The 25,483-nt window shown below is 41.3% G+C and overlaps 1 protein-coding gene across 11 annotated transcripts in view; it reads left to right on the top strand.

The window, feature by feature from the left end:
- Nucleotides 1–25,483, top strand: part of KCNMA1 (potassium calcium-activated channel subfamily M alpha 1) — a 759,662-nt gene that overhangs the window by 117,372 nt on the left and 616,807 nt on the right. The window lies entirely within an intron of this gene.

Genomic DNA, 25,483 nt, shown 5'->3' with positions numbered 1-25,483 from the left:
TTTAGCCTACTAGGTTCCTGTACCACTTTAGAGTTGCCAATTGTCCATTTTGGATGGTCGGCCCATTCATATTACAGTAAATTTGCACTGTCTGTCAGCCTCCTAATGTGACAGGCGTCCTTCAAAAAGGGTGGTCGTTGCCACAATCTTGTATGCATATTTGTGCACAGTGGTTGCAGGCAGGCACGCCAGAAGAAGCGTTTTGGCTCCTCCTCTCTGCTTTCCGCCTATTCCTAACAATTTTTTTTCATTGGTTCCTCTCTCCAGCCAATGAAAAAAGGAAAGGCAGCCATGCCGAGACTCGCCCTCACAACCCTATCCAAGCCAGCAGCAGGAGAGAGCTCCATTAGTCTGGAATGGTTAGTCCTCCTCATTCTCCCCAGCAGCAGTGAGACTTGAGCAGTGTTGCCAACCGTCCGTCAAAATACGGGCAGTCTGTTTTAATCACTTCAATTTTAACATGTCCGTACTGCCCGTATTTTTCACTCACGTGTCCGTCTAAAACTGTTTATTTTGCCAGCTTCTCTTGTGCGCATGCGTAACACACATCATTACCGCGCACAGCAAGTCTTTCCGAGAAGCCACAGCAAGAAACATCGGGCTGCCTCCTCTCTCCTCCAGTCAGTAGTCTTCTCTTTCCAGTCGGGGACTCTCCAGCCAATCTCAGTGAGAGAGACAGCCGAGTGATCCCGCCCACACAGCCCCAGCCTCCAATTCCTGGCCAGCAAATAGGAGAGGAGACAGCTCACCTACACTGCAATATTCGTTCTGTCTCTGCCGTTTGTAGCTGGAGCCTCTCAGCAGATAAGTCTTATCTTCCAGCTGCTACATTAATCCACGCTCCTGTCAGCCATGAAGCAGCCCATGTAGTGATCAGCTGGGTTCTGGAATGCCTTCCTGGGAAACTTAGCCTGGGGGTTGCAGAAGGGCTGGGAACAGGGCAGCATTTCTCCAGATAGGGCTGACTGCAGAGGGATAAAGAGGCAGCATGGAGACTCCTAGTACTCACAAGCATATTGCATTTTATTTTGCATAGTGTATATACTAGTGAAATGTGCTGCGGCTGCCCCCATAGTGTATATAATGATATGTGCTGCCCCATAGTGTATATAGTTATATGTGCTGCCCCATGGTGTATATAGTTGTGTGCTGCCCCCATAGTGTATATAGTGATATGTGCTGCCCCCATAGTGTATATAGTGATATGTGCTGCCCCCATAGTGTATATAGTGATATGTGCTGCCCCCATAGTGTATATAGTGATATGCGCTGCCCTCATAGTGTATATAGTGATATGTGCTGCTCCCATAGTGTATATAGTGATATGTGCTGCCCCATAGTGTATATAGTGATATGTGCTGCTCCCATAGTGTATATAGTGATATGTGCTGCCCCATGGTGTATATAGTTATGTGTGCTGCCCCCATAGTGTATATAGTGATATGTGCTGCCCCCATAGTGTATATAGTGATATGTGCTGCCCCCATAGTGTATATAGTGATATGTGTTGCCCCCATAGTGTATATAGTGATATGTGCTGCCCTCATAGTGTATATAGTGATATGTGCTGCTCCCATAGTGTATATAGTGATATGTGCTGACCCATAGTGTATATAGTGATATGTGCTGCCCCCATAGTGTATATAGTTATGTGTGCTGCCCCCATAGTGTATATAGTGATATGTGCTGCCCCCATAGTGTATATAGTGATATGTGTTGCCCCCATGGTGTATATAGTGATATGTGCTGCCCTCATAGTGTATATAGTGATATGTGCTGCTCCCATAGTGTATATAGTGATATGTGCTGACCCATAGTGTATATAGTGATATGTGTTGCCCCCATAGTGTATATAGTGAGATGTGCTGCCCTCATAGTGTATATAGTGATATGTGCTGCTCCCATAGTGTATATAGTGATATGTGCTGACCCATAGTGTATATAGTGATATGTGCTGCTTCCATAGTGTATATAGTGATATGTGCTGCCCCATAGTGTATATAGTGATATGTGTTGCCCCCATAGTGTATATAGTGATATGTGCTGCCCTCATAGTGTATATAGTGATATGTGCTGCTCCCGTAGTGTATATAGTGATATGTGCTGACCCATAGTGTATATAGTGATATGTGCTGCCCCATAGTGTATATAGTGATATGTGCTCCCCCATGGTTTATATAGTTATGTGTGCTGCCCCCATAGTGTATATAGTGATATGTGCTGCCCCCATAGTGTATATAGTGATATGTGTTGCCCCCATAGTGTATATAGTGATATGTGCTGCCCTCATAGTGTATATAGTGATATGTGCTGCTCCCATAGTGTATATAGTGATATGTGCTGACCCATAGCGTATATAGTGATATGTGCTGCCCTCATAGTGTATATAGTGATATGTGCTGCTCCCATAGTGTATATAGTGATATGTGCTGACCCATAGTGTATATAGTGATATGTGTTGCCCCCATAGTGTATATAGTGATATGTGCTGCCCTCATAGTGTATATAGTGATATGTGCTGCTCCCATAGTGTATATAGTGATATGTGCTGACCCATAGTGTATATAGTGATATGTGCTGCTTCCATAGTGTATATAGTGATATGTGCTGCCCCATAGTGTATATAGTGATATGTGTTGCCCCCATAGTGTATATAGTGATATGTGCTGCCCTCATAGTGTATATAGTGATATGTGCTGCTCCCATAGTGTATATAGTGATATGTGCTGACCCATAGTGTATATAGTGATATGTGCTGCCCCATAGTGTATATAGTGATATGTGCTGCCCCATGGTTTATATAGTTATGTGTGCTGCCCCCATAGTGTATATAGTGATATGTGCTGCCCCCATAGTGTATATAGTGATATGTGTTGCCCCCATAGTGTATATAGTGATATGTGCTGCCCTCATAGTGTATATAGTGATATGTGCTGCTCCCATAGTGTATATAGTGATATGTGCTGACCCATAGCGTATATAGTGATATGTGCTGCCCCCATAGTGTATATAGTGATATGTGCTGCCCCATAGTGTATATCGTGATATGTGCTGCTCCCATAGTGTATATAGTGATATGTGCTGCTCCCATAGTGTATATAGTGATATGTGCTGCCCCATGGTGTATATAGTAAAATGTGCGGCCCCATAGTGTATATACTGGTGAAATGTGCTGCCCCCATAGTGTATATAGTGATATGTGCTGACCCATAGCGTATATAGTGATATGTGCTGCCCCCATAGTGTATATAGTGATATTTGCTGACCCATAGCGTATATAGTGATATGTGCTGCCCCCATAGTGTATATAGTGATATGTGTTGCCCCCATAGTGTATATAGTGATATGTGCTGCCCCCATAGCGTATATAGTGATATGTGCTGCCCCCATAGTGTATATAGTGATATGTGCTGACCCATAGCGTATATAGTGATATGTGCTGCCCCCATAGTGTATATAGTGATATGTGCTGCCCCATAGTGTATATCGTGATATGTGCTGCTCCCATAGTGTATATAGTGATATGTGCTGCTCCCATAGTGTATATAGTGATATGTGCGGGGTCCGTTAAAAATGGCGCCAGTTATCGTAGTTAAAAAACGGCGCCCCATAGAGAACCATTATCACTAGTTATTTTTCGTTTTTTGACAGCTAAAAAATGGCGCCGGCTTTAAAAACGAAATTTATCGTTTTAAAACTTTTTTTTTTTTGTCCTGCCTGAACGATATTTATCGTTTTAACCCCTGCTTTGCTGCCGTTTGGAAAATATCTGCCCGCCGGCTTTAATGTTTAATAGCGAAGCCCCCTTAAAAGCTAAAAACACCAAATTTGCAGGGAATGTTAAGAAGAAAATTGTGAACAAGAGGAAAATTTTTTTTTTCAAAAAGACCTTATAGTTTTTGAGAAAATCGATTTTGAATATTCTTCTTCTGACCGTGGGAAAATTAAACGCCCGCCGACTTTAGCGGTTAATAGCAAAGCCCCTTTAAATGCCAGAAACACCAAATGTGTAGGGAATGTTAAGAAAAATAGTGGGAACACGAAGAAAAAAAAAATGTTCAAAAAGACCTTATAGTTTTTGAGAAAATCGAGTTTAAATCTTCAAAGGGAATGTATCTATTTAAATCGCGTACTGACATTTTTCCGTGGAAACTTTTTCCGCCGACTTTAGCAGTTAATAGCAAAGTCCCCTTAAATCCTAGCAACACCAAATTTGCAGGATATGTTAAAAAGATACTGGGAAACAATATTTTAAAAAAAAATTTGAAAAATTGTATTTATTTTTTTTTTAAATTAAATTTTTTGGGTTATGTTCAGAGTGTGGGAAAAGTTTTGAAAAAAATGACGTGGGGTCCCCCCTCCCGAGCCTCTGTAACCCCTTGTCCCCCATGCAGGCTGGGATAGCCAGAATGCGGAGCCCCGGCCGACTGGGGCTTCGCACCCTGAGCTATACCAGCCCGCATGGTCCATGGTATGGGGGGGCTCCGGGGGGGAGGGGCGGCCAAGCCTCCCCCTCCCCCCCGGAGCCCCTTGTCCAATCCATGGACAAGGGGCTCTTCCCCGCCTCCCTTGCCCCAGGTGGAGGCGGGGGCGACGACTCCCTGGGGGGGGGTTCATGGTGGCATCTGGGAGTCCCCTTTAAGAAGGGGAACCCAGATGCCTGCCCCCCTCCCAGGAGAAATGAGTATAGGGGTGCAGGAGTACCCCTTACCCATTTCCATAAAGGGTTAAATGAAATAAAAACACAACAACGAGAAAAGTCCTTTAATGTTCTAAATTAACCAGAAATACTTACCTGTACCTTTAAGAAAAAAATCCCACGTCAATTAGGTCCCACGACAGTATCCTCCATCTTGCGACCTTCAGTTACATCTTGATTGAAGATTTCCGCCGCCCCGACGCCACACACGCCGCCTCCGCCGAACTGCTCTCAGCTATACTAAGTATAGCTAAGAGCAAAAAGCATCTTTAAATTTTAGCTCCAATGGTCCCCATTGGTTCCTTAACAGACCAATGGGGATCAGGAGGATCCCCATTGGTCGATAAGGAACCAATGGGGAGCCTTGGAGCCAAAATTTAAAGATGCTTCTTGTTCTCAGCTATACTTAGTATAGCTGAGAGTTGCGTCTATGCATCTATATAGACGCATTAGCGCTGGCTGCAGCTGCCCTCCCTGCCTCCCCCCACCTGTCACCCTCACCCATGCTGGCACCCAATGCACCCATGGGTGCCAGCATGGGTGAGGGTGACAGGTGGGGGGAGGCAGGGAGGGCAGCTGCAGCCAGCGCTAATGCGTCTGTATAGACGCATAGACGCAACTCTCAGCTATACTTAGTATAGCTGAGAGCAGTGCGGCGGAGGCGGCGTGTGTGGCGTCGGGGCGGCGGAGATCTTCAATCAAGATGTATCAGAAGATCGCAAGATAGAGGATACTGTCGTGGGACCTGATTGGCGTGGGATTTTTTCTTAAAGGTACAGGTAAGTATTTGTGGTTAATTTAGAACATTAAAGGACTTTTTTCGTTGTTGCGTTTTTATTTCATTTAACCCTTTGTGGAAATGGGTAAGGGGTGCTTTGTACCCCTATACTCATTTCTCCTGGGAGGGGGGTGGGCATCTGGGGGTCCCCTTCTTAAAGGGGACTCCCAGATGCCACCATGAACCCCCCCCCCCCAGGGAGTCGTCGCCCCCGCCTCCACCTGGGGCAAGGGAGGCGGGGAAGAGCCCCTTGTCCATGGATTGGACAAGGGGCTCCGGGGGGGAGGGGGAGGCTTGGCCGCCCCTCCCCCCCGGAGCCCCCCCATACCATGGACCATGCGGGCTGGTATAGCTCAGGGTGCGAAGCCCCAGTCGGCCGGGGCTCCGCATTCTGGCTATCCCAGCCTGCATGGGGGACAAGGGGTTACAGAGGCTCGGGAGGGGGGACCCCACCTCATTTTTTTTTTTAAATTTGCTATCAATTTTTTTTTTAAATCTTCTGAGTGTGGGAAATAAATTTTAAAAAAAAACGACGTGGGGTCCCCCCTCCCGAGCCTCTGTAACCCCTTGTCTCCCATGCAGGCTGGGATAGCCAGAATGCGGAGCACCGGCCGCGTGGGGCTCCGCACCCTGACTATACCAGCCCGCATGGTCCATGGATTGGGGGGTCTCGGAAGGGGAGGGGCAGCCAAGCTTTCCCCTCCCCCTCCGAGCCCTTGTCCAATCCAAGGACAAGGGGCTCTTCTCCACCTCCGATGGGCGGTGGAGGTGGAGGCCGCGATTTCCTGGGGGGGGAGGTTCATGGTGGAATCTGGGAGTCCCCTTTAAAAAGGGGTCCCCCAGATGCCCACCCCCCCTCCCAGGAGAAATGAGTATAGAGGTACTTGTACCCCTTACCCATTTCCTTTAAGAGTTAAAAGTAAATAAACACACAGACACTTTGAAAAAGTATTTTAATTGAACAAAAAACATAACCACGAAAAAAGTCCTTTAATATTCTTAATTAACCATTAATACTTACCTGTCCCTTTAAATAAATGATCCCTCGCAATATCCTCGGAAATGTTCTATCAGTTACAATGTAACAAAGTTATTACAATGTAACAACTTTGTTACATTGTAACTACGCCGCACCCGACGTCACTCGCCGCCACCGCCGCGTCTGCGCTGACCCGACAGAGCTCTGAGCTATATAGCTCAGAGCTCTCTAAGCATCTTTGTATTTGGGCTCCAAGGAGCCCCATTGGTCCTTAGCAGACCAATGGGGTTCCTTTAAATCAGAAGGAACCCCATTGGTCTGCTAAGGACCAATGGGGCTCCTTGGAGCCCAAATACAAAGATGCTTACAGAGCTCTGAGCTATATAGCTCAGAGCTCTGTCGGGTGCGTGCGGGACGCTAAGTCCCCGCCGCCTCCCGCTGTCCTCCCCGCCTCTTCCACATGTCACCCACATGTCGCCCACATGTGGGTGACATGTGGGTGACAGATGTGGGCGGGGTGGACAGCGGGAGAGGGCGGGGACTTAGCGTCCCGCACGGACCCGACAGAGCTCTGAGCTATATAGCTCAGAGCTCTGTAAGCATCTTTGTATTTGGGCTCCAAGGAGCCCCATTGGTCCTTAGCAGACCAATGGGGTTCCTTCTGATTTAAAGGAACCCCATTGGTCTGCTAAGGACCAATGGGGCTCCTTGGAGCCCAAATACAAAGATGCTTAGAGAGCTCTGAGCTATATAGCTCAGAGCTCTGTCGGGTCAGCGCAGACGCGGCGGTGGCGGCGAGTGACGTCGGGTGCGGCGTAGTTACAATGTAACAAAGTTGTTACATTGTAATAACTTTGTTACATTGTAACTGATAGAACATTTCCGAGGATATTGCGAGGGATCATTTATTTAAAGGGACAGGTAAGTATTAATGGTTAATTAAGAATATTAAAGGACTTTTTTCGTGGTTATGTTTTTTGTTCAATTAAAATACTTTTTCAAAGTGTCTGTGTGTTTATTTACTTTTAACTCTTAAAGGAAATGGGTAAGGGGTACAAGTACCTCTATACTCATTTCTCCTGGGAGGGGGGGTGGGCATCTGGGGGACCCCTTTTTAAAGGGGACTCCCAGATTCCACCATGAACCTCCCCCCCCAGGAAATCGCGGCCTCCACCTCCACCGCCCATCGGAGGTGGAGAAGAGCCCCTTGTCCTTGGATTGGACAAGGGCTCGGAGGGGGAGGGGAAAGCTTGGCTGCCCCTCCCCTTCCGAGACCCCCCAATCCATGGACCATGCGGGCTGGTATAGTCAGGGTGCGGAGCCCCACGCGGCCGGTGCTCCGCATTCTGGCTATCCCAGCCTGCATGGGGGACAAGGGGTTAAAGAGGTCTGGGAGGGGGGACCCCACGTCGTTTTTTTTTTATATTTCCCACACTCAGAACGAAGTAAGTAAAACTCTTCCCACTTGGGGGAATCTATGAAAATAATACACTATTGTTACCTGTGCAAAAAAACCTGACATTTTCCGCATTTAAAAGACATTTTCGCCCTTGAAACTTAAAAATCGATTTTCTCAAAAACTATAAGGTCTTTTTGAAAAAAATTTTTTTCCTCTTATTCCCACTGATCCCCTTAATATACCCTGGGAATTTGGTGTTCCTAAACTTTAAGCAGGCTTTGCTATTAACCGTTAAAGTCGGCGGGTTTTTAAATGTTTACATTTTTCCTTTGAAACTTTAACATCGATTTTCTCAAAAACTATAAGGTCTTTTTGAAAAAAATTTTTTTCCTCTTGTTCACAATTTTCTTCTTAACATTCCCTGCAAATTTGGTGTTTTTAGCTTTTAAGGGGGCTTTGCTATTAAACATTAAAGCCGGCGGGCAGATATTTTCAAAACGGCAGCAAAGCAGGGGTTAAAACGATAAATACCGTTCAGGCAGGACAAAAAAAAAAAAAAAAAAAAAACAGTTTTAAAACGATAAATTTCGTTCTGCACTATTTTAACCTTTGAAACGATAAATATCGTTTTAAACATATATCGGGCAGAAGGTGGCGCCATTTTTTGGCCGGCGCCATTTTTCACTAGACGCTTGCCCCATGGTGTATATAGTAAAATGTGCGGCCCCATAGTGTATATACTGGTGAAATGTGCTGCCCACATACCTTCAGCTATGTTTGTCTCCTCCCAAAATTCACAAGAAGTTTCCTAAAAAGCCCGCTACGGACACCGCCCCCAAACTCTGCCCCCTGTCCGTCCAAACATTGGGGTGTCCAGATTTTTTGACCATTTTGTCCAGGAAAAATAAGAAATTGGGTTGGCAACCCTGGACTTGAGCAACTCAGTCACCACTGTCAATACAGTCCAGTCTCCACACAACACGCAGGCAGTGTATATAGTGATATGTGCTGACCCATAGTGTATATAGTGATATGTGCTGCTTCCATAGTGTATATAGTGATATGTGCTGCCCCGTAGTGTATATAGTGATATGTGCTGCCCCATGGTTTATATAGTTATGTGTGCTGCCCCCATAGTGTATATAGTGATATGTGCTGCCCCCATAGTGTATATAGTGATATGTGTTGCCCCCATAGTGTATATAGTGATATGTGCTGCCCTCATAGTGTATATAGTGATATGTGCTGCTCCCATAGTGTATATAGTGATATGTGCTGCCCCCATAGTGTATATAGTGATATGTGTTGCCCCCATAGTGTATATAGTGATATGTGCTGCCCTCATAGTGTATATAGTGATATGTGCTGCTCCCATAGTGTATATAGTGATATGTGCTGACCCATAGTGTATATAGTGATATGTGCTGCCCCCATAGTGTATATAGTGATATGTGTTGCCCCCATAGTGTATATAGTGATATGTGCTGCTCCCATAGTGTATATAGTGATATGTGCTGACCCATAGCGTATATAGTGATATGTGCTGCCCCCATAGTGTATATAGTGATATGTGCTGCCCCATAGTGTATATCGTGATATGTGCTGCTCCCATAGTGTATATAGTGATATGTGCTGCTCCCATAGTGTATATAGTGATATGTGCTGCTCCCATAGTGTATATAGTGATATGTGCTGCCCCATGGTGTATATAGTGATATGCGCTGCCCTCATAGTGTATATAGTGATATGTGCTGCTCCCATAGTGTATATAGTGATATGTGCTGACCCATAGCGTATATAGTGATATGTGCTTCCCCCATAGTGTATATAGTGATATGTGCTGCCCCATAGTGTATATCGTGATATGTGCTGCTCCCATAGTGTATATAGTGATATGTGCTGCTCCCATAGTGTATATAGTGATATGTGCTGCCCCATGGTGTATATAGTGATATGTGCTTCCCCATGGTGTATATAGTAAAATGTGCGGCCCCATAGTGTATATACTGGTGAAATGTGCTGCCCACATACCTTCAGCTATGTTTGTCTCCTCCCAAAATTCACAAGAAGTTTCCTAAAAAGCCCGCTACGGACACCGCCCCCAAACTCTGCCCCCTGTCCGTCCAAACATTGGGGTGTCCAGATTTTTTGACCATTTTGTCCAGGAAAAATAAGAAATTGGGTTGGCAACCCTGGACTTGAGCAACTCAGTCACCACTGTCAATACAGTCCAGTCTCCACACAACACGCAGGCAGTGCCATTAATGGAGGGGGAGATGAAACACACACAGGGTCAGTGCATGCCAATCATATGCCAGTAGATGCATAACTGAATTTAACTCTGTAAATTAGATGTTGGAGCTTTCTGCTAAATAGAAGATTTTTTTGCAACCACTTAGTATAAGAATGAATGTTATTTAAACTTTCTGATGTTTGTTGTTGCTCCCACTACCACCCTACATAGAGTTCTTTGTAAAGCTGGCCATACACTATAAAATGTTGCTTTTGATTGTATTTACTATCATAACTCCAACTTTTATTATGATCGAGATTACGATCAACCTACCAAAACAACAGCATTGAGGTTCAATGTTTCCAGTTTAGTATTGATTTTAATCATGATCATAACTCCACTTACCGTAAATCAACTTCAATTAATGATCAATTAGACATTTTTGGGTCATACATTAAAGAATATGACATACATACTAGGAAATAATAGAGTAAGAAAAAAGCATTTAAGTGCTTTATGTTCACCTGATAATGATGATTTGCATATGTAATTCCTCATTTGGTACTCATATCACATTTTTGCTTTTTCTGATTTTGCTGTTTGGACTCTGACAGCAACTACTAGCTCCACTCAGGAGTCAGAATGACAGAGTACAAAGGTGCCACCATCACATTAGTGGGGAGGCCTCAGAGAAAACCTGTTACCCATTCTTTTTATTTTAAATTAGCATAATTTAGCAAAAGGTGTCCCAGTGGGGCTGATCTGAAATTCCAGCCTGAGATTATTTTAATTCCAGCCAATGATTCCAGTTAGTCCACATGAGACACCTTATTATAGTGTTTTTCTGTACTTCACCACCTGAGGCCTTTTGTCTTCCACCCTATATAATCCTTGGATCCCAAACGAGGTTACTTCACTTAGGTATTGCCTAAGTAAATGATAGATGGACCCAGTTGGCATGTCATTTTATGGTTACTATTTGTTGTTAATGATTGGATCTGCCAATTGCCCAGCATTTTATGTTCCTATCTGATCCCCGCACTACATGGGCTCTGGTCTCCAGGACTGCATTAGTAGATGGGCTTGGATACCCAGCACTACATCACTATATGGGCTCAGATCCCCAGCACATTACTAGATTGGTTGTATCCATAATTGCTTGTTGTCTCACATAATGTTCCTGGAAGTTGTATCTCTATACATTCTCCATAGTCAAACCATGACTCTGCATCTGAGGACCACACAGTAGGGGGCCATTTACACTTAATCAGTTGTCACTTGGGGCCTCTGGGGTTGCTGCTAATAGCAGGGTGTGAAATGACCTGTTGAATCCATAAATGTAGCCCCCCCAAAAATTGTGACTACACCCACAATTTAGCTCAGAATCAAAATCATTTATTTTGCCAAGTACAGTGGGGGTTGTACCCAGAATTATTTTTAGCACATACAGGTCGGTGGAGGTACAGTACAGTGGACACTTAGTAATATACATAGAGTGGTACACATAGTAACATAAAGCATAGAGTAATAAAAACATACATTAAGTTACACAGAGCAGACATGGAGCATAGTAGAGAAGGACTAGCATGGTCATCCGAGTGCTATGTGAGTGGAGCTGCCACACTTACTTGCGGCGCTCACCCACAATAGCTCTAAAAGTGGGCTGCTGAATTTGCCCCCATCGATCCAGAATTTTGGGTGTCGAAATGTTTTGGGGCTTTGTCCGGGAAAAATTATGTTGACAACCCTGCACAGCTTGCTTACAAAGAATAGTAGCTACAGAGCTCACAGGTATCTGTGTGGCAAAAAATTATCACAGAACATCATGGGGTGGCAAGGTGAACAGCCTGTACTATACAGAGTCTATGGGATGCTGATATCTTAACATCGGACCATCAGGAAAGCAGATATATTTCATTATTAATCAAGGTCCTATTTTAGGCCAGTTTTGCTGAAATGAGAATTTTATATTTTTATTAAAATTTGTTTACCTATATAAAAGTTCTTATTCCAGTAGGATATCTTTTCACTTTTTACAGTGGGCCTATGCTCTGACTTTGTGAAATCTGCCACTGGTGACTTAAAAAATGCTGGATATCATGCTGTTCAGACTTTGGTAGTAGTTTAAATCACACACCAAGGAAGGAGCATGCTGCTTATTTACACTCAGGCTGGCACCATAAAGTCAGCACAGCTAATCTGCATACTCATTCTGGGTTAGAGATTAAGAAGTATTCAGGAATATTAAAGCCAGTCTAAATATAAGGTAATCTCACCCCATTAGTGTCAGGTAGATCTTCCCCATCAATGTCAAGCTGATCCTACCCCTGCCTCCCCCATATATTTCCCTTAGTGTCAAAAATCTGTTAACACTCCTTTAATATCAGCCTGATTTCTGCCTACCCTCTCCTCCTTCAGTATTCCATGCAAAGTATTGAGTACACCACAGTGCACTCTCATTGTGTCCTGCCTCTCCATACTGCACCCATACTTACAATGTTCTCCTTTAGTACCGTCATCAGAGAGCTTTTGCAAAAATATTTTCAGCACCTGTTGACGTCGGTAGCGATCTGTTCTTCTGTTGTAACAAAACCAGAACGTTTGTACATGCGGGCCTCGGCAGAGGGGATTAACTCGCCCTCTGGACAAGTTAGGATGCCCCTCTACATCCTCCTGATACTTCCTTCTTTCAGCTGTGAAGGAAGAAGATGCTCTTATTCTTCCACCCATGTATTTCATGTATTTTTTTGTTTTTAACAAATTATGTTTCTGTTAGTTTTTGAGTGCTATGTGATGTGAATTAATGTGTGTATAAATGAGTGTATAGCTATGTAAGCTGTTGAGATAGTATATGTTATTTGGAATTTTTCTGATGAGGCATTTCGGACAAGCAGCCTCCATTCATGTTCTGCATTGCTTTGCTCTTCTCATTCAGTATAGGAACTAAAGGACTGTCCTTATTCTTAATATAGAACTGAGTGTTTAAATTTAGCCATGTGAACGTGATGTGACAGGTGCTCTGCCTTTATGCAGTCCAGGTGTAGCTTATGCCTGAAGCTTTCCTCCACTCAGCCTTTGCCAACTTTAATAGCATATTTATTTATCAGATCTTCAAGGAGGCCTGAAAGAAGGACACCCCCTGACCGACTTGCGATTCTAATTTGCTGCTAATTGGATTTCATTGTCACAGGTTCCAGAAATAGACTCAGTACTTAGAACTGGGATGTGTTTCTGCTCTCTCCCAGCAGTGCACAGTGCAATTGTCAGCCCATATTGATCATTTGCCAACAACACATTTTCAGGACACTGTGACAGAGGTTTCTGTATTTTCTTGCTTTTTTATACCTTTAAAATATCTGCTCTTAAAGAGAAACTGTGCACAAAACCTGTAAATTAATGTAAATTTGTGAAATGGTTTTACATGTTGTCATATTATGATTTTACATGTCTGGCTCCAGGGTTATTTTTATTTGCTCTGAAATTACCTTTTTGTATATTTATGTAGTAAATACGAAGGAGGCACTCAAGTGCCTCCTTCGTATTTACTACATTGAACCGTGTGTGGAGTGGTGACCCACAGAGGGATTGTGCACCGGCAACATAGACCTGACTAGGCCTATTCCACAGGGACTCGCTGCAGTTTGCTTTTTGTATATTTATGCCCGTGCCATATATTGTTCCTCCTTCCCTCAGTTGCTCTCATTTTCCAGCTGTCACCATCTCAAGTCATGTAATTGTGGTAACAAGGTTAGTGACACTGGTGTCCAGTTAACCTAGTAATTTGAATAGGTCTTCATGTACCATTGCTTCTCTTGAGTGTAAGATGAAATGAGAACCCTTGGCTTTGCGTGGGAAATATTTGTGCTTATTACCTATGGCACCAAGTCATATTCCTGGCTGTGTTTGTAAATTAGCACTGTAATATTTCTGTTGGAAACAGGATAAATGTTTCTGGGGAACTAGGAGCTCATCTTAAAGAGGAACTAGTGAAAATAACATAATAAAATTGCTTATTTTTTACACTGTTAATTTATAGATTGTATAGTCAGTGTTTGCCCATTGTAAAATCTTTCCTCTCCCACATTTACATTCTGAAATTTATGGTGGTGACATCTTTAGTTCTGCCAGGTGATCTGTATGGGATGTTTGTTTACTGAGTTCTATGCACAGAGTGAGATATTACTTGCTTGGCAGTTGGAAAAATCCATTATTTCCCACAATGCAATGAGATTCACAGATGGCAAACTGTCAGGTCCATGGTCATGACATCACACCAAGGGAGAGGTTTCACCACAATACCACCACCCCCTCTGTCAGAGGTGCCTGGCTCTTCTACTGACCACATATGCTATTGCTCCGTTATTATTGCCTGATGAAGCGGGATCAAACCTGCGAAACGCGTTGCATATTTGGAGTTCATAAATAAAATATATTGACTGTCTTTACTACAGTCGTTGTGTGTCTACTTGGAGGAGGTAAGTCCACCACTACCTCCTCTATTTACCAAGACTTTGGTTTTTAAGCTCATTTAGCTTCCTTTTATCCTCTTGCCGCCTCTGTTCTCCTGCATAACAAAAACAAATATAACTGTATGAGTAATAAAAAGTAGGAAAACACATTTTTATTGAATGTTATGTCAGAGTTTCAGACCACTTTAACGTGTGAATGCAGTGCCACAATCATTTCCAAGGGGGATCCAAATCCCTTCCTAATCAATAATACTATTATATTGCACTACTGATTTTGCGGCTGAAAGCACTAAAGGACCACTATCGAGACAAATAGTAAAATTTAAAATACATACCTATAAAATGTACATTTCTCCTAAATTAAAAGGCACATGAAATTACTTTTTTCCTATGTTGCTGTCACTTACATTAGGTAGTAAAAAGCTGAGAGATCTGACAAATTTTAGACTAGTCCACCTGTTCATGTAGGAATCTCAGTGTTACCGTTATTTTTTTTTTTTTACAAAAGCACTACCTGGGGAGGATCTATACAAAGATGTCAGGCAGCTTCCCTACTTATATTGTACTATTAGTACTAGTACTACTTCATAAATAAAGAAGTACATTTAGAATCTCCCATGAGGATATTAACTAGTCCAAAACCCAACAGATTTTTACTGTAAGTGAAAGCGACATAGCAAAAAAAAGTAATTTATAGTTTATTTTACTCTGGGAGACATACATTTATTTGTATGTAATTTAAATTTTACAATTTTTTTGTATGCGTTTTAAGCCATTGCAGCTCATTCTATTGCTTGCATGAAACAAGCTGTTTCTGTACACCAGAGTTGTAGGTTTACATTGAGCCTCTACCTCTACTTCACGCTATGTAATGAAGTACAAAAATCTGCTTCAAATGCGTACTTTACTACTCACTTTTGTGGGTCCCCAGCCATCATCTGCTCTGTGCTCTCCTGGTTCTATCTGCCAATCCAACCTTATATTCCTTCTTCAGCTTCTACGGTCCCTCAAATGAAGTCCTTGCTGGAGTAAGAATATCAGAGTGGATTTGCAGATTGTGCTTGTAGATCACTGAGATATTATAGATGCCAGATGCTACTTCATGCAAAGGATAGCAGTCCAAACATTTCATTTGGAATATTGGATCACAAATAACCTTGTCAGTGATGTCAGGTGACACCTGTACATAGTGTAGGATTTGGATAGCAATGCTAAGGAACGATCATTTTAGCTGAGGAAAATCTTAAGTGTTTATGTAACCTTAGAGTGTCCAAGGTTTAGCAGATTTGTCACAGACTATGATAAGCATTAGGAAATGTGCCCATCCCTGAAGATACTAGGGACAGCTGTCTCAGCCGACAGAGTGTAGTGACATGTTATCGAGTATTAGATAGAATTAGTATTATAGAATTGTGATACGATGTAATTATATTTTCCATTTCAACTGAACGCAACGTGTACAAAGTATTGGCTCAAGTTTCACCCATGTACCCATTTATGGTCAAAGTGGAAAGATGCAAACATTTAAGATGCAACAGTATGACAATTTTATCACACTTGGTCACAGACCAACTGCTCAATCCAACGTAGAAGGAGGCATTCTATAGGCTATTGAACTGCTGTTCAAACCTGATGAAGGGCTCCACCCACAACATGTAGTGTGCCTGACATGAATAAAATTTGAACTGCATTTCAATAGCTTATATAGTGCCTCCTTCTACGTTGGATTGTTCACAGTGTGGAGACAGGAGTGGTGTACATGTCTGGAGGAGTGCACCAGCACTCTACTTTATTGGATTGAGTACATCCTGAGGTCTGAGGTTATATTGATCAGTTGACAGATTAACTGATATAGGTTAATGGCAATCATGGAGAAGATGATCCAGCAGGTTGGTAAAACTATGAATAGTTTTTGCTGTCAGGAACTCAAAATGTAAGGCAACAGAGAGCAATGGTTTTCATTTTGGAGCTTGGGACTTGTCACATAACAGGGATGGGTAAATGATTTTTATGGGACTAAGGCTGCATCTAGTCAATATGCAGTGTCACAGCAGCTCATTGTCACGTGACTTACAGAAGGACTGCCCAATAAAAATATGAATAAACATGATGGCATTGACATCATAGGTTGAAAATGAAACCCATATATCTGTCTCATAATCAAGCAGTATAACATAAGCAAAAAAGAAAATATAATATTATTTAACCTCAGAAACCCCTGTTAATCCAGACTTGGAGGGAAAAATACCCTTTGAATGGCATGAATAAAATATTTTAAAGGAAGAAAAGTGTTTCCTGTCTCTACATGACATACACCAGATAAAATCTGTGGATCATTATTCTACTGTTGTTGGAATTCTAGGTAACCTTCTGTATTTTCCTCTCTGAAAACAGCCAACCCATTTTTAAACATATGTACAGTATTTGCATATTTTAACATCAGCGGAGCTATTAATGGAAGCCATATGGTGAATGACTTAGAAACCTCAAGAGAGACTATTGCAGTAAGTTGTCAGATTTGGGTTAAAGTGGACCCAAATTAAAAATACAAGATTTCAGAAATAAAATCTATTTTATATAAATTATAATAATAAATAGCAGCCTTTTTTCAGCTGCATGGTGACAAATATAAAATATTTTACATTTATTGAAGGAACCCCTCCCTTCCTTTCAAATTGCCGGTATTTTTCCGGCAAACTGGTGGAGTAGATGGTGTCCGGCAATGGAGGAATTGCTAATGGCTGCCCCCAGTATAACCCTAGCTATGAAAAGAGAAGGGTGAAAAGCATGCACTGAAAAGATCATAGGTTTGGAGTGTTTATTTATCTTTGTATGTGTCAGAGTGGTGCAACTAAATATTTTTAATTAAAAAAATGTTTGGTTTGGGTCCGCTTTAAGCATTTAACAGTTGTATTTGCTTTACAGTGTAGGTCCACTTCAACATGCCTACTTTCCAGGGCCCAATATCTTGGTCTCATGACATGGTCCCCTTTCTTGAAGTCTGGACATTTGTTTTTATCCTCAAAGCTTAATTTTCCTTTCCTTTTTTGTATTCAGTAGAATAATTATTGTCCACAGTTGTTGGTTGTTGCACATATTTGCGAGTTCATTATTATAAGGCTCTGCTTCTCCTAAGCTTACCTCATTTCAGGCCAGACGGGAGTTCCTGTGACGTCTCACTGGGAGTACCTCCAACTAGATAGTCAGTGAAGTGCTAGCTTAGAAATGTAACTGCTCAACGTTAGGAATTTTTATTACGTTAAACATCTGATATTGTCATCATAAATGTATGGTTAAACAGAGAGCAGAAGGGAAAGCATAATATGAATTATGTATAGTTGCAAGTGCCCAATGACAGTAGATAACCGTATCTGGTCTGGAGGGTAGACAGTAATTATGTATATAATAAAAGATCAATGTGTTTGGACGTCTGTGCTCTTTTGTTATTGGTTCAGTCTTGATGGTGTGCCAATATGGCATTTGACTTTACAGGGAAAATCTGTATACTGTACATAGGACCTGTTACATTCTTTCCTGTCACTACATGACATATGTCAGATAAAATCCCTGGATCATCATTATACTGTTAAAGTGGACCTGAACTCAGAACTTCCTCCTGCTCTAAAAGATGCACAGCAGCATAACAACCTTTAAAGAAAAACATTTTTGTGTTACAGCTGATACAAATGCAATACATTTGCAGTGTGTCTACTTCCTGCTTTCATGGTAGCAGACATATTGTTAACATCCTGTGCTTTCAAATCTGTCAGTCAGCTGACACAGGGGAGAGCTCAAATTACAATTTGTGATTAGGCCAGATTAGGGGGAATTTGGTAAACTCTCTAAAAACATACGGGGGCCTTCTATATGTTTTCCTTCTGTCCTGTACAAGAGTTCAGGACCACTTTAATGGAATTCTAGGTAAAATTCTGTGCTGTGCTGACCATTATTAGCACTTTAGCCCTCAATGAGGATGAAGTATGGAGTAGTTATTACTTCTTTGTAATGTAAACAATGGAAGCAATATGTAACTATTTTACCCGCTTTACCACCACACGTGCATATATCTACGCTCCTTTTAACACCCTTTCACCACCAGGAGCGTAGATATACGCATCTCCCGCCGCCGTCTGTGCTCCCGCTCACTCATGCGCGCCTCCCGCGCTCGTGCATGCCGCTAATTGCTCGCCTGGAGATCAATGAACGGGAAAAACCGTTCCCGTTCGTTGCTCTCAGCCCCCCAGCAATGATCGGCTGCTTCTATGAGGAATCGGCGGCTCGGCGCGATCATTGTGAAAAAAAAAGTTTCTCAGCCTCATTGAACGTCCTGTAAGCGTACTTCCGACGCTTACAGGTTGCATGAACAAAAAATTACTGTGGCCATCTTGTGGCCAAATAGTAAAACTACATCCAAAACATTTTTTATATACAAATACATACTTTTACTCTGTAAATTAACTCATTACCTTCAACACTCCCCAATTTATTTAATTTTTGTAATAAAAAGAAAAAAAAATTACAATTAAAAAAAAAACATAAATAGTTACCTTAACCACTTTATGACAACCTGACTTATAAAAACGTCCTGCTGGACTCCAGGACGTTTTTATAAGTCAGACAGTGCTGCTGCCGCTGTGCGCGTGCACATGTGTGCGCGCGTGCACGTGCGTGCTCCCGCGGGTGCACGTGCGCACTCCCGCGGGTGCATGTGCATCCCCGTGCATGTGCACGTGAAAATTGTGAAAAAAAGTACATCTTTATTTCGAAATGATATATTGTCACCATACTTTGTACTAGTGACATAATTAAAATCTTGTGATAAATGGGCAGATACAATGTGTAGGTTTTATGTACAGTAGCAGTGTTTATATTAAAACCATAGGGGATGAAATTGGAGAAATAGTGTATTTTTTCATTTTTTCCTTGTATTTCCCTTTAAAATGCATAGAAAATAAAGTAATTACTGAAAACAAATATCAACCCCTAAAAGCCCAATTTGTGGTGAAAAAAAACAAGATATATATCATTTCATTGTGATTAGTAGTGATTAAGCTATTGGCAAATGAAAGGGATGAGCACTGAAAGGTGAAAATCACTCTTGTCCGTTAAAGTAAAAACTGCCTTGGGGTGAAGTGGTTAAGGACTGAACTCTTTAAATATTTATGTCAAGAGGGTACAACACTGTTACTTTATAAACTATGGGCTTGTAATTAGGGATGGACGCAAAACTGAAAAAAAATAAAATTTTGGTGCCAAACATTGTGATAGGGGCTTAATTTAAATGGTGTAATAACCGGGACAAATGGGCAAATACATTTCATGGATTTTAATTACAGTAGTATGCATTATTTAAAATCTATAATGGCCGAAAACTGAAAAATAATGATTTTTTCCCACACATTTTTTCTTATTTTCCCATTAAAACACATTTAGAATAAAATAATTCTTGACATAATGTCGCACCTCAAGAAAGCCTAATTGGTGGCGAAAAAAACAAGATATAGTTCATTTCATTGCGCTAAGTAATAATAAAGTTATAGACGAATGAACGGAAGGAGTGCTGAAAGGTGAAAATTGCTCTGGCGCTCAAGGGGTGAAACCTCTCAGTTGTTAAGTGGTTAAAACAGCACTTACATGAATAATGCAAGTATATGGTGTTATTAATCATATCTCAATTTTAAGACATTTTAGCCACACTTAACTTTAGAACTCTAGTTACACCTGTCACTGTTGCCGTCTAGGTGTAGGCAGTTCCCATAGGAATGTAGCCTACCACTGTCACACTCTACTGTAAGTAAGCCCAGCCACGCCGCTCTCCTGATAATGGGGCACACAGTGTGCCATTGAACACATAACTATGTCCCCTTACCTTTATTGCCACATACATGTGGTAAGGTTCCAGGGCAGCATATATGCATACACCTGGTGGGCTGGATCTGTGACTTGCATCATCTCTAGATTGATTCACTTGTCTCCTCTCTGCGTGATTTAGCCGCATCATCGGAAACCCAATGCGATCCACAGAGACCTCAGAATGTTCATAAACTGCACTGTCTGATGTTTCCATACATGCCTTGGGATTCACCCTAGAATCGCAATGCATGTTTGTATGCATTTCAGTGCATTTGCAATGCGATTTCATTCATTGTGATATATGGAATCACAGCAGCATTGAGGGAAAATTGCGGAGCACTGCAGTGCTGTGCGTTGCAGCGGCTGCCTGTGTTGCTCGCAGTGTTAAGATGGAAACAAGGCCTTAGGCAGGCCAGCACACTTTATGTTATGTAACAGTGGATCTATTTATCCCTTATGCGTACCCGTGAATTTCTAGTATTTTGTGCTCAATATACTCATTGGTGGGTGCAGTGTGTGGGTGTATATATAATTTGTGCCCTTGTTTTTCTGTCCCCTCGCATTGCTGTTCACATTTTTCCCTGATAAACAATGCGTGGCTTCTGTGTGACATTGGATTTATTTCTGCATGATTTATTAACTCCTTCCAATCCATTTTTCTTTTTACCTTCATCCCCCAAACACTAAGCACTACTGGATCGCTGTAATCAAACTATCAAGGCTTGGTTAAAGGATCGCTATCATGATAAATTTTTTAGAACTTTTAAATACACTTGTACAAGTTCACCTAAGATGTACATTTGTCCTAGAGTAAAATACACCACAAATTAGTATTTTCCTATGTCGCTGTCACTTATAGTAGGTAGTTGATGGATCTGCCTGGTTTTTGACTAGTCCATCTCCTAATGAGTAATTTTAAGGATTGCTTTATATTCAAGTGTTTACTGTATCACAGTTGCTCAGTTCAACTGCCAAGATAGTGTGCAAACACGTAGTCAGGCTGAGAGGCATCTTAGTATATATTCTTTCCAGGAGGTTCTTTTGTAAAGAATAAGGACCTGCTTCCAAACAATGCAGGTATGTGTCTTGAAACATGCGATGCCAGCACAGCTGTGGTGGGAGATGCATGGCTATGGAATGTGTGATGCAATAAAATGCAGCAAGATGTCCGATCTTTCCCAGCATGCAAATTGGACAGCAAACTATTGATTTCAATGGACTGTGTTTCCCCATCTGAATCACATGTGGGGAAACGTTGCAAATTTGCAGAGTGGAAACGGGCCCTTAAAGTGAACCTCCAGACTAAAAATGTACTCGGCAGCACTGAAAGGGCTTGGTGTTTCTTTAACAGTTTCACAGAATCAGAACTTTGTTTTTCTTACCCAAGCCTCATTTTTAGTTGCACAGAAGGAAACTGCCCGGGCATTTTTCCCCTGATCCTGTGCAAAGCATGATGGAATTTATGATGTTGTTGTTCTCATTCTGCTGTTTTAGGGCACATTTTTTTTTTAAATTTGTAATTTGAAGCCTAGCGTGCAGCTGGGAGGGGTGATTAGGACACAGGACAGTTGGAACTGTGTCTCATGCTCCCTTTCACCTCCTTTCAAACAAAAAGATAGCTGCCCCAATGACAAAGATGGCTGCACCATGAAATCACAAACATTTGCATGTTCTTTTAAAACAGGGTGGGTATTATATTACTTATCTATTTTAATTAACATAACTAATGTAACTGAATGACAGCATTTTTGTTTAGGCTGACGTTCTTCATTAAGGTAGAAATGAGAATCCTCAAATAGGTGATGGACTAGCCCAACACCTATTAGATTTGTTAAATTTGTATGATCTATTGTGACAGCAACATAGGAAAAGGGAAGAGATGCACGTCCTATGTGTGTCTGTTTACATGTATTTTAAATTTTACAATTTTTCACGGAAGTTGTCATTTGGTCTTTTCTATATGGAGCCTTTTCTACTTAACAGGTTTACAACAGAACCTACAAAACCTCACTAGTCAAACCAGCTGGTGGATGTTCAAAATAATTTGATTTTTTTCTTGCTCTATTAAGTATTTCCCAGCTTAAATAAGCTAAAATCATTATACACTCTGAATGGTACTACAAGTGATACATAGAATAACATAAAAACCCTACACATTTCCTTCTAGGTTGTTATTTACACACTGATCTGCTATTTTGTCCGTATGGTGACATCAATACTAATATTTCAAGCTACCCACCTGCCATGATTAAAGTCATGTGTGATGGTTGGTTGGTCTTGACCTACTTATATTGTGTAGATATCCTGGTGTTCTCACCTTGCTCCCTGCTGACTCCACCTTCTGCTGCTATTTCCAACCATCCTGTGGGGAATTCTATCCCGTTATGCATAAAGAGAGGCTCTTCAAAGGTCTTTTTTTGGGGGGGGAGGGGGTGAACACATCATCATCAATAATTACAACCTGCACTGTATCATTCCCTTTACATGCATACACACTTCAAAGTGTGCAAATAAAACTTACTTTTAAAAATAGCTGCATTATCTAACTGTTGTGGAAATTTATATCGGTGTTTACACCTTACTGTCACTGTTTCAGGCAATTTTCTGCCATACATGGTGTGATCAATGGTGTGTTAATTTATTACAAGGTTTGTATCAGAATACAGCTTTAGAGACACATTCATATCCACCTATGCCTTAATGTATGTTAACAGATAAAACTATGTCTTCATTTGCCATGATCTGTGTACATCATGAAACAAAAAAGATAAATTGGCATGCATTGGCGTTTTTTAATTTGCAAAAAGGATTTATTGACAACAACGTATTAGGAACTTGAATTGTTGTTAAATGATGGCAGCCAGGAAAGTATCGATCCCATCATTCGATTCTCAGTGTGTGATCCCATCTGTAAATGAGATGGAGATTGAAAATAGTTGGAGATATTAAAGGATTGAAATCAGTGGACTAAAAATTATCACATCGGAAAATTTAGAGAGAAATTTCCCTTTATATCATTGACTGCTTCTGTTAGTGATCCATTGAACAAGTCTTTTGCAATTGTGGAATCAGATTTTTTTAAACCGAAACTGAAAAAAAAACTACTACACTTTTGTTGTGTATGGTTACTAAAAGTATCCATGCAAAACTCCTGCCTATATTCTTCAATATCGCTCAGTATCTTAGTGTTACAGCTGACATGCATTCCAGCAATGTATTCCCAAAATCTTGTGCAGTGACAGACTCTGTGAGAAACTTCTGCCATCACAGAAAAACAAAACTGTAATGACAGGTCCAAACTGTGAAATGTTAACATCCAGACCAATTCTTTTCCCTGCTATTTAATTTCATTGCCATACATGGCTTTGTTCACTTTATACTTTAAACCTGTAGGTAGCTGAACTGTGAAACGACACTTACCATAAAGGCATGAATTTTAGCCATCCATTGCGCCACTGTTTTTATGTTTCACAGGAATATAATCAACTGAAAGGTACAGGCATTGTTTTGTGGGTGTCTATGCAGATGAAGTAGGATCATTTTCTAAATATAAACTTTTGTGTTGCAGGAGCATAAGATGTAAAGGTGCAGTACATCACAAGTCGTTATGTGTCTGCTGAAATATAGCAGGTTTTTATGTATGTCTTCTCACTTGCAGGTTCCTTTTATAGGACAGCCATCATTAAAATGTTTGTGTCCGAAAATATATAAAAATTTGTATGATGAAAAAAAAAATTCTGTACTTAATGAAACATAGCTATTACCAGGAAAGGGTAGACCGCACTGTTGTTGTAAAGCAAAACTTGTTGCATTCAGATTGTCCGCTGTCCGCCTTAACCATACCACTGTCCACCTTAACCATACCACTGTCCACCTTAACCATACCACTGTCCACCTCGACCATGAGAGCTTTCATCCCACTAGTGGCAATAATTTGACTTTGTATTTGATTTTTACAGTTGTTTTAGCAGCTGTACAGGAAAGTGCAGATGTTCATGATACAGATTCCTGTTCTCTGTCCATTTTCATGATGTAATTTTGCCATTAGTGATGACTATCAGCTGCTCCTTGAATAGAATCATATGTTTCTCTTCCTTGCTCCTCCAATTGGAATTGCATGCCGCTGAGTTTCAGACACGTACTTTGTGAAATGGAACAGAAAACACAAAAGCTTTCACTGTCTGTCTTGCTATTGCATTCCATCAAGATGGCAGCATCTCTGTGTAGAGAAAGACCGGGTCCGCTTTAATAATGGATTATTTTGGCACCGCCACCTCTGACAGATCTATACTTTCTCAATCACAGGATAAACTGACAGATGTGTTAAAATATGTTGTAAATAATGGGACCCCCAGATGTGAGCCCCTTCCTTGCTTGTATTGGAGCTTGCCAGTTGCTGTCTTTTTTATTCCTCCTGCTGCATCACATCTGTTCCTGGCATCACAGTCATATGATATTTAGGCAGGTGGAAAGATCATGTGACAGTCTCAGATTTATGAAGAAGAAGAAGACCTGGGTATGGCGCAATCAGCAATGTTGAGAGATATCTGTCCTAGCAGATCCTCTGAGCACACGGGAAATATTGTACCTTCTGGAAGTGGAATAATATTAATTGTACAGTCAGCTTGAATGACTTTTAGTAATAGTTGATTTAACTGGCACAAATCAAATAATGCAAACTTTAATAGCAAACGTTTCTTAGATCACGCTGCACATCCAATTTCAATAAACTTCAAAAATCTATCTGCTAAACATATTTTTTTCTTCCCGTCTTCCAAACACCATGCCCTCTCCTTTTCTCTTTATTTCTGCTTTCCCCATACAATGCTGCTTGGTCAAGTTCTTCCCCTTTTCTGGTCTTATTGGCCATTGAACTTGGTTAAGCACTTGTATCAGGGTGTCTTATGGATTTTTATGCCATATGTTTATTCTTTGTGTTTGATTATTTTTGCTTTATGCTGATAGCATTTACGGTAGCTTTGTGTTTGCTGCATTCATTTATAGTTCTTGTCTCTGATCTTTGATTAAAAGCAATTTAACGTTGAAAAGAACAAAATCAGTTGAAGCATTGTG

The sequence above is a fragment of the Hyperolius riggenbachi genome, chromosome 10, assembly GCF_040937935.1.
Source record: "Hyperolius riggenbachi isolate aHypRig1 chromosome 10, aHypRig1.pri, whole genome shotgun sequence".
In the NCBI taxonomy this organism is placed as follows: domain Eukaryota; kingdom Metazoa; phylum Chordata; class Amphibia; order Anura; family Hyperoliidae; genus Hyperolius; species Hyperolius riggenbachi.
This window is presented reverse-complemented; position numbering and strand designations above follow the sequence as displayed.